Raw genomic sequence first — 8,691 nt, 5'->3', positions numbered from 1 at the left:
ATCTATCTATCTATCTATCATCTATCATCTATCTATCATCTATCTATCTATCTATCTCTATCTATCTATCAATCATCTATCAATCTATCTCCGATCTATTTTCTTCCTATCTGTGTGCACATGTGTATATATATGTACTATAAAACAAGCAGGGGAATTATTTTAAATGAGGCATGAACCATAGAGGGGAAGTAGGGCAAATAAACAATGACAGATACTTATGAAAATCCTCATGCAGAGCCTATTACATTGTAAACGAACTGGAAATACTATGTATGTGTGTATGTATGTATGTATGTATGTATGTATGTATGTATGTATTTATTGTTTTTTGAGACAGCGTCTTACTATGTAGCGCTGGCTGTTCTGAATTCACTGTGCAGATGCTCACAGTCACCCTCAGCTATATAGTGAGTTTGAGGTTGGCCTCGGTAGAATACATGGGCCCTCGTCTGGACAAAGCACCTTCAAATACAGCAACGATGACAACATAGCTAGCTATGGAGTGGACCTGCTCCCTGCTCCACGTCTTCTCTCTCAGAGGCTTATTCAGAGCTTCTAAAATCTCTCCACTCATGTTTCCCTCCCAAGATGTTTTTACACGATCCCAGGAACATAGGTATATAAAACAAGTGTAAAAACTAAACATTAATAAACTATAAAGAAATTTACATTAAAAGAATTTGTTGGTTTTTGCTATTTATTAGAGACAAAAAGAAAATTTGCACAGTAAGAACCGGGATGATGCACTTGTTTATTTTTAGAGAAAATTGAATCTTGGCCATATATATGTATATCACCAATTTATATAGGTTTCTATATGAGAGAGGTATATCTATGGCCATTTCAGAAATTATTGGAATTCATTAGTCAAAATTCATTGAACAGACCTTTTGTTTTTGTTTTTATTTGTGTTTTTCAAGACTGAGTTTCTCTATATAGTCCTGGATGTCCTGACACTCACTCTATAGAGCTAAGTGGCCTCAAACTTCAGTTCACCTGCCTCTTGAAGAACACTGGGACCAAAGGTGTGTGCCGCCACAACTCAGCCTGGTACGTGCTGTTTGTTTGTTTACTTATGAAACCCAAGTCAGCAGCTAAGACAGCAAATGTTTAAATTAAACATTCCAGCACAATGCAATATAAAATATACTAATGTGATGTATGTTGAGGAATGACAGTGGGAAATATTTAACACCTTAGTTTATTTGATGAAACCGTTCTGTTTCTCTAAGAACAGAGAACCTCATGTGCGCATCAAACACATTCATAACGTACAGTCGTCTCGGTGCTCAGATGTTTCAGCAGCAGCACTGCTGCTCTATGGTGTGTTCACGCTTGTGGAGTGTGTTCACGCTTGTGAGGAAAAGTGCACTTCCGTTATAGTCAGACCCAGGGATGCAGTGAAGTGTGAGGCAAAGAGGTGAACCCAGAAACACCTCCCACTCATCATGTGCTTGATGTAATTTGTTTCTTTGTGCCTTCAGAAGTCTTTTACTGCTCCCCAACTTTGTACAACCCCATTCTGAGCTCCACTACCTCACGTGGGGCTGCAAACTATAGTCAAAGGAACTATTCCACAGCACGGATGGCTTTAATCTCTGAAGGAAGCAGGATTTATAATAAAAAGTAGATTTGCCTCAGGGCTGTTAGGAAAGCTATAAGAGCCCTACATTTTAGGGACAAAAAACAAAAAAAAAAAAAAAAAAAGAACCTCTCTTCCTACTCCTAATAAAGTTTAAAAAGGAGTGCGGGCGGGAGAGAGAAATTGAGGGTGCATTTGAACACAAGTCACTCCTTTTGCTTGTCCCTCCATAGAATGTGATGCCGCGCCCTCCCCCTCACCCCATCCTCATGGCTCATCTTAGTCCAACATCACTGCAGTGGCTACTGAAGCTTCTTACCTCAACACCCATGTGTTGCTCAAAAGTCCTTGGTATCTGAAGAATGAGGGTCTGGTGTGATTCGAGTATCACATGTCCTCCATGGTCTCCGGCCCTGTGTCCTCAGACCAGACCCCCTGTCCTCTGGCCACCTGGACACTTGCTACTTGCTGAATGTGCCATCCACCCCGGTTCCTTTGTTGTCTCTTCTGCCAGGTCCCCTGCCCTGTGCCCCTCCCCCATGCCCTAGCTTCCTTTGGTATTTGTGGAAGTCCTCCTGTTGTCCCCAGTGGGAGTGTCAGTTCCTCTGAGGCCTGACCAGTTCGAGGGCAAAGCTTGTCTCCTTCACTTTCTCCTTTGAGACCTGCTGGCATATTAATGTTCAGCGCTGGAGAAAGCATTGCATGCTGGGATACAATAGAGGAATGATGTGGCCTTTGGCCTGAGGACCCTTGGAATGCTGAATCTAGACACCTACAAGCAGACTGACACTGCATACAGAGATTTATACCAGCACACAACAGAGGCAGTCATGGGGGCACAATGACCTGAGTCATGGGACACCTCACAATACACCCTTAAAGAATAGGAGAGCACACACAGTGTTGTATGGTGATGGGCTGGTCTGGAAAATTCTGATGGCAAAGATCAGGTTTAGTTTCTGTTCTGGGGATTAGATGTGAAATGTCCACACAGCTCATATGTTGGAATGCTTGGTCCCCCACAGGTGGTGCCACTGGGGAAGGTTATGGAATATTTTGGGTGAAGGATGTGGTCTGCAGGCAATGATCACTAGGCTTTAAAGGGCTACAGCCCAACCCTGCTTCCTGTTCTGTCTGCTTTCTTACTCAGCAGTGTGTAAAAAGTCCTTCTACAGCTTCCCACTGCCAGGCAATGGCCCCAGCAGCCATGTTACACCCCACATCAGTTGGAAGGCATCTCTCCCATTTACAGACAGGGACTCCAGGCACCATGCTGTAAGGTCTCGCTGCTAGCGAGAGGCACCAACCACAATGCTATAAACCCCCACCGACAGACGGGCAGCAGCCTCCATGGCTTCCTACATCATAGACTGTCGATATGAGCTGAAGCGAACCTTCCCTTCTTCCTGTTCCTTTCATTGTGTATTTGTTCATAGCAAGATGGAAAGAAACAGATAGTCTCCTCTAGGATTATCCCCTCTGGGATAGTTCATCACACGTAGGAGGTACTTTCTGAGGACCAGATTACCAGACAATTTCCTCTTTAATTTAAGATGGAATTTACAACTTTCTGTATGCCCGTCTCATCCAATGCCCGAGGACAGGGGCTCTCAAGTTTGTCTGTTTCCATTTTGTTTAAATTTAATTTAATTTTCTTTATTTGTATTTGTGTATAGGCTTTTGCCTGCATGTTTGCCAGTGCACCACGCGTGTGCTGTGGGTGTAGATGTGAGAAGAGAGTGGTGGACAGCCTGGGAGCTGCCACTCGGGTGTGGGAGTTGAACCCCTGTCCTTTGGAAAAGCAGCCAGTGCCCTTAGCTCCCAGGTTCATGGCCATGTTTTGTACAGCGGTGAAGCTGTCTAGGTCTCCCAGGAAGGCTGCCTAGCACCTGAGATAGCAAGGAAGGTTAACACCGTGGGGAGTTCCAGAGATCCCCAGAGATTATTTCCTGGTAGTAAAGCCCAGTAAGGAAAGACGGCAGCTCCTGGGAGTGGTGGGGCCCAGCTGTCACCAGGCAGGACTTATACAGAGGGAGATGGTCTTTGCAGGACTTGCCCCTCCCCATGGAAGTCTGAATGGCGAGGTAAGGCCAGGAATGCTTGGGGGTGGGGTAAGAAGAGAGGTTAAGGGAGAGGTGGCATAGATAAGTTAGCCCAGTACTCAAGAGGCTGAGGCAGGAGGATCCAGAGTTTGTGCAAAGGGGAGGGGGGGAGAGGGAGAGCCTGTCGCAAATTAAAACAAAACAAACAAAATCCAAAACATTTCAAGTCAAAACTGAGCAAGAAGCAAGCAGCGGGCAAGTTTTACAGATGTGGTGGTGGGTTACGAGTTAAATCTTGGTATTTTTTAAGTGAGGTGAATGGAGATTAGGACTATTTTTGTTACTGAAGCTTTTGGGTTTTGCGGAGGGTTTTATTTTTCACTTTGTTTTTTTGGTAGAACTTTGTACTGGGTCTGGGCCATGTGAGTTCCAGGGCTTATTTAGACTTTATAAGTTTAGTGCTACGTCCTAGACTCTGAGGAAAAAGATGGTATCAATCACGCAAAATGAGGAAGAAAGAAATTAAAGACAGAAGATTTCCTCCTAATTTTGTTCTGTACACATTTATTGGACCATCATTTTTGGAACATGTGCCAACTCTCTAGTGCTACGAGAAACACGGGATGGGCTGAGGTAGATGTAAGAGAGGGATCTTGCCCCTGAGGAGCACATGGGTCAGAGGGAAGATACTGACAAAGACAAAATGGCAGCCATCCCCGCGGGAGCAGTGCACTGTGAAGGGTGTGTGCACTCGATGCACAGGAGCAGTGCACTGTGAAGGGTGTGTGCACATGATGCATGGGAGCAGTGCACTGTGAAGGGTGTGCACACACAATGCACAGGAGCACAGATAAGAATGGCTGCTTCTGTTGGGCTGGAGCTTGGGTTAGATCTCTCTGGAGCCAGCATCTTGCTTTCAGTGCTTCCAGTGTTCCTGGAAGGCACCTCCATTTGTTCTATTCCTTGTTTCCTGAAACTTGCTTTATTGTTATTGTTTCTTTAAACATTGACTTAAAAAGAAGGAAGAATTTCAGGCATGGTGCTGCCTTTAATTATTGCACTAGGGAAAAAGGGGGCTGGCGGATCCCTGCGTTTCAGGCCAGCCTGGTCTACAAAGCAAGTTTCAGGACAGCCAGGGCTACACAGAGAAACCCTGTCTCAGGAATAAAGAAAATGTAGGGCTGGAGAGATGGCTCGGTGATTAAGAGCACTGACTGTTCTTCCTGAGATCCTGAGTTCAATTCCCAGCAACCACATGGTAGTTCACAACCATCTGTAATGGGACCTGATGCCCTCTTCTGGTGTGTCTATAATAAATAAATAAATCTTTAAAAAGAAAAAAAATGTAAATCAATATTTGGATATATGTATACACATATATATTTGAACATGTGTGTGTATCTTCTACTATTTGAACATGTTTCCAAATTAGATATGCTGGAAACGTGACCCCCGAAGCAGGCTAGGACCCCATAGATCACGATTGCAGAACCATAGACACTGTGCTGCAAAGCTGGCCGGGTCTGGGCTGTCACGCAGTGGGGAAGGCGCTGCGTACTCCCGGCTGTTTTATCTGAGCATCCAGCACGGCCCCTTGTCTCCTGGGACGGGATCTATGTGAGCACTATGCTTTTATGTCTGCTTGTTTTAAATATAAAGCACATATGATATAAAACAAGCCTTTTAAAAAGTTGCACACACCATATGATGAACTCAAAATGGACTGAAGAGCTGACTCTCAAAGTTGAACTACAAAGCCTTAGGAGAAAACAGAAATAGGTCTTTGTGACTGAGAGTGGATCAGTGTCTCTTGAAGATGAGACTAAAAGGTGTGACAAAGGAAAAAGAAGACGAAACAGATGCACATCAACAAAGTGAAAAGCAGTTGCAGTTCAAGGGACACTATTAAAGGAGAAGGCAGCTCCCAGAAAGATACTATTTGCAAATCACAGATCTGAAAGAGAATTCTGTAACTATCAATAAGACATGATCCAATTTTAACATGAACTCGAGTTTGAATAGACATCTCCCTGGAGAGCAGGCGTGGATGCTCAGTTGACGTCAGAGCCAACAGGAGAATGCTGGTCAACACCCAGTGCAGGCTGGACGGAGACAGTAGGGGGCAGCAGCAGGTGTGGGAGACTGGACGTCTACACAGCTAGAGGGGATGACAGCCACTAAGGGAAACAATGTTACCTTTCTTCAAAAGCAAAATTGCCAGATGCACCACGCTAGGAATTCTCTCCGGAAAGGTGTGGAAGAGAAACAAAAACATATGCTCACACAAAAGAGTAAAAAGCTGAGGTCATAGGAGCATTGCTCCTAACAGCCTCCCTCAAATGCAAACAATCCAGAGGAATCCAAGTGAGGAATGGATACAGAGTAGCTCTTAGATACAAAAGGACAGTAGTTAGTGAGGAGAAAGCTAAAGCCACCTACACGTTATGACCTGGAATCTTTGAAATATTATGCAAATCCAGACAGAAAAGGTCACTTATTGAAATATATGACTTCATTTATACCAGATGACCAAAATATGCAAGCCCATAGAAACAGAAAGCAGATTAGTGGCAGTTTACAGTGGAGGTGAGGGGAAGGAGGAATGGGGAGGGGCTACAAACAGAGGTGTGGCTTCTTTTAATTTGGGGTTAATGAAAAAATGGCAGTCCTGGAAGTCTATCAGCCACATTAATATGAGGCATTCATAAACTACTACGTTAAATATGTGCACTTGAGTGCAGGTGCCTTTGGAGGCCAGAAGAGGGCACTAGATTCACTAGTGTTTTAGTTTGGGGGGTCACAGGGCATGCTATGAACTACCCAAGGTGGCTGCTGGTCTTTGGGCAGAGCAGGAAGTGCTCTCAACTGCTAAGCCATATATCCAGCCCCCGGCTTATGTTTTCATAAAACCACCTTTTCTTTAGGAGAATACACATTCTATTCCAAGACAGCCAGCAATTCATGTATCTGTGGGTGATCCAATTAAGGAGCAATCTGGGATTTTTTTTTTTTTCCTCCCCAGAGCTAAGCAGCTGAGGTATGTTCTCTGGCACAGGTGAAGTGTTCATTAGAATGGAAACAAAAAACAAACAACAACAACAACAACAACAACAACAACAAAAACCCGATAACATCTCATTTACTGTAGAGCTGTCAGCGGCATTCGCATTACTTTCTTGCTTTTTTATTTTTTTATTTTTATTTTATTTTTTTAGAATTGCTAAGTACAGACACCCGGAAGGGAGCCAGAATGTTTGATGGGAAGTTAGCGATTTCTTTCTTAGAGGCTCTTCTTTGGTGGTCTGAAGACAATGGGTGGTCTTGGGAAGCGAATAGGCCATAGGTCTGTTACTCTGCTGTGCACAGGGTGGGTGAGGTATTCATGAGGTAGCAGTAGACTATAGACTGGGTGGGCAGCAAATGCCCTGCCACAAGGGTTGTACCTCCAGCATTAGGGGACTGTGACCACCTAAGGCCAGCTGTTCCCATTGGCTTTTTCTCTTTTCCTTTCCTTTTCTTTTCTCACCTTTTCTTTTCCTTCCTTTCTTTCTTCCTTCCTTCCTCCCTTCCCTCCCTTTCTTTCTTTTTCTCCTTCATTTCAAACTATAGCCCACGCTAGCCTGTAGTTCATTCTAGCCTGGGCTGGCCTTAATCCGTGTTCCTCCTGCCCTACCCTCCCAGTTGCTAGGATCACAAGCATGACAATTCTTAGCCAGCTTTCCCCAGCCTTAGACGTAGAAACTGGACATCTGCTGTTTGTTAACTCTTCATTAAAACAGAAATACTGGCAACCCAACTTAAAAACACTAAAATACGGGGTAAACAACACCTCTGGGGGCTGGGCTCCCACCGAAGACCGCAGGGTGGGAGTGATACTGTAGGTGCTCTCTGCCCCGGGGCTTTGGCACAATTCACCTAAAAGTTCCAGTTAATGTTGAGGTGATGCTTGGAATCCGTCTGGTTTACGCTCCTACCCAGAGTTGACTTGTCCTTTGCAGCACATGGGCATTCTGAATCTAAGGATGTCAATAATTTAAACCAGAAACGTACTGCTTCTTTGTTGGAAACAAATGAACAAAAAACCCAACCTGATTGGCTGAGGATCCAGATCAGGAGATGGGATGAGGCAGGTCCAGGATCCTACAACACGAACCAGAGGAGAGAGAGGTGGACCGAGGGGTGTGTGCCTAAGGACGTGAACCAAGGAGGGCTTCCACGGCAAATGGCTTGTTTCATTGCTCTGAAGTGATGCTCTCTGCGGCTGACTCTAGTAATCTTTCAAAACCATGATTTGTTAAAATGCATGAACAAAATTGGAGCTAAGGTTTCCAGAATTTCCTGAAGGAAACGAAACTTCTCGCCGGGAGCAGAACTCAGCATTTATGCCCCAGTGGCTCCGTTTACTAAGGCAGGGGTGAAGACGGACAGCGGTTGAAGTACTCCATTAGGGAAATGTCAGTGTTTGTGGCTGAGTCTCAGCATAGCCTACATTCCTCTTCACACATCAAGAGAGACCATGTGACTCACAAGCATTCTGTTCTTGGAGCTATATGATGACGAAGAGAAACTAAATGAAAAGGCCCGGGGATTTGTTTGACTTCGGGATGACTAACACGATCACAAGACAACAGATGGAAGTTATCTGTCATGGCGGCCAGCCAGAGCCCCGTGCTCCTGAAGACAGGCGTGGTGTGGACCTGGGATGTGTCCCCTGGGGCCCATCTTCCTAAGGCAATCGTATGATGGCACTAGTAAGTGCCCAGTGGCCATGGGAATTTTGCAGCATCCATTTGGAAGGAATGCAGGGAGCAGAAGAAGGTGGAGAAGAAGGAGGAGAAATGAAAGAATCAAACAGCCGCCAAGTCTAGTCAATCTGTCCCACAGTCACTGACAGTCCTGTACAGTTTCCTGGACAAATGGCCAGGGCTTAAACCTTTTGGTCAGGTTGGTGAGCATGAAGGCAAAAGCAGGACCCAACAAGATTATGCTCTTGGCTTGTGCTATTGAGGTTTTTAGTTGCTCCCTTTGGTGTAGTCCCTACACACATTTGACAAGCCCAAATAA

General features: G+C 44.9%; 1 protein-coding gene across 4 annotated transcripts in view; it reads right to left on the bottom strand.

Moving 5' to 3' along the window:
- Positions 1-8,691, bottom strand: part of RIPOR2 (RHO family interacting cell polarization regulator 2) — a gene marked incomplete at both ends in the record, with an annotated part of 209,797 nt that overhangs the window by 181,824 nt on the left and 19,282 nt on the right. The gene's annotated exons all lie outside the window — the stretch shown is intronic.

This window comes from Micromys minutus (genome assembly GCF_963924665.1).
Source record: "Micromys minutus genome assembly, chromosome: 6".
NCBI classification, from domain to species: Eukaryota; Metazoa; Chordata; class Mammalia; order Rodentia; family Muridae; genus Micromys; species Micromys minutus.
The sequence above is the reverse complement of the archived record's forward strand: the minus strand, read 5'-3'. Positions and strand labels throughout refer to the sequence as shown.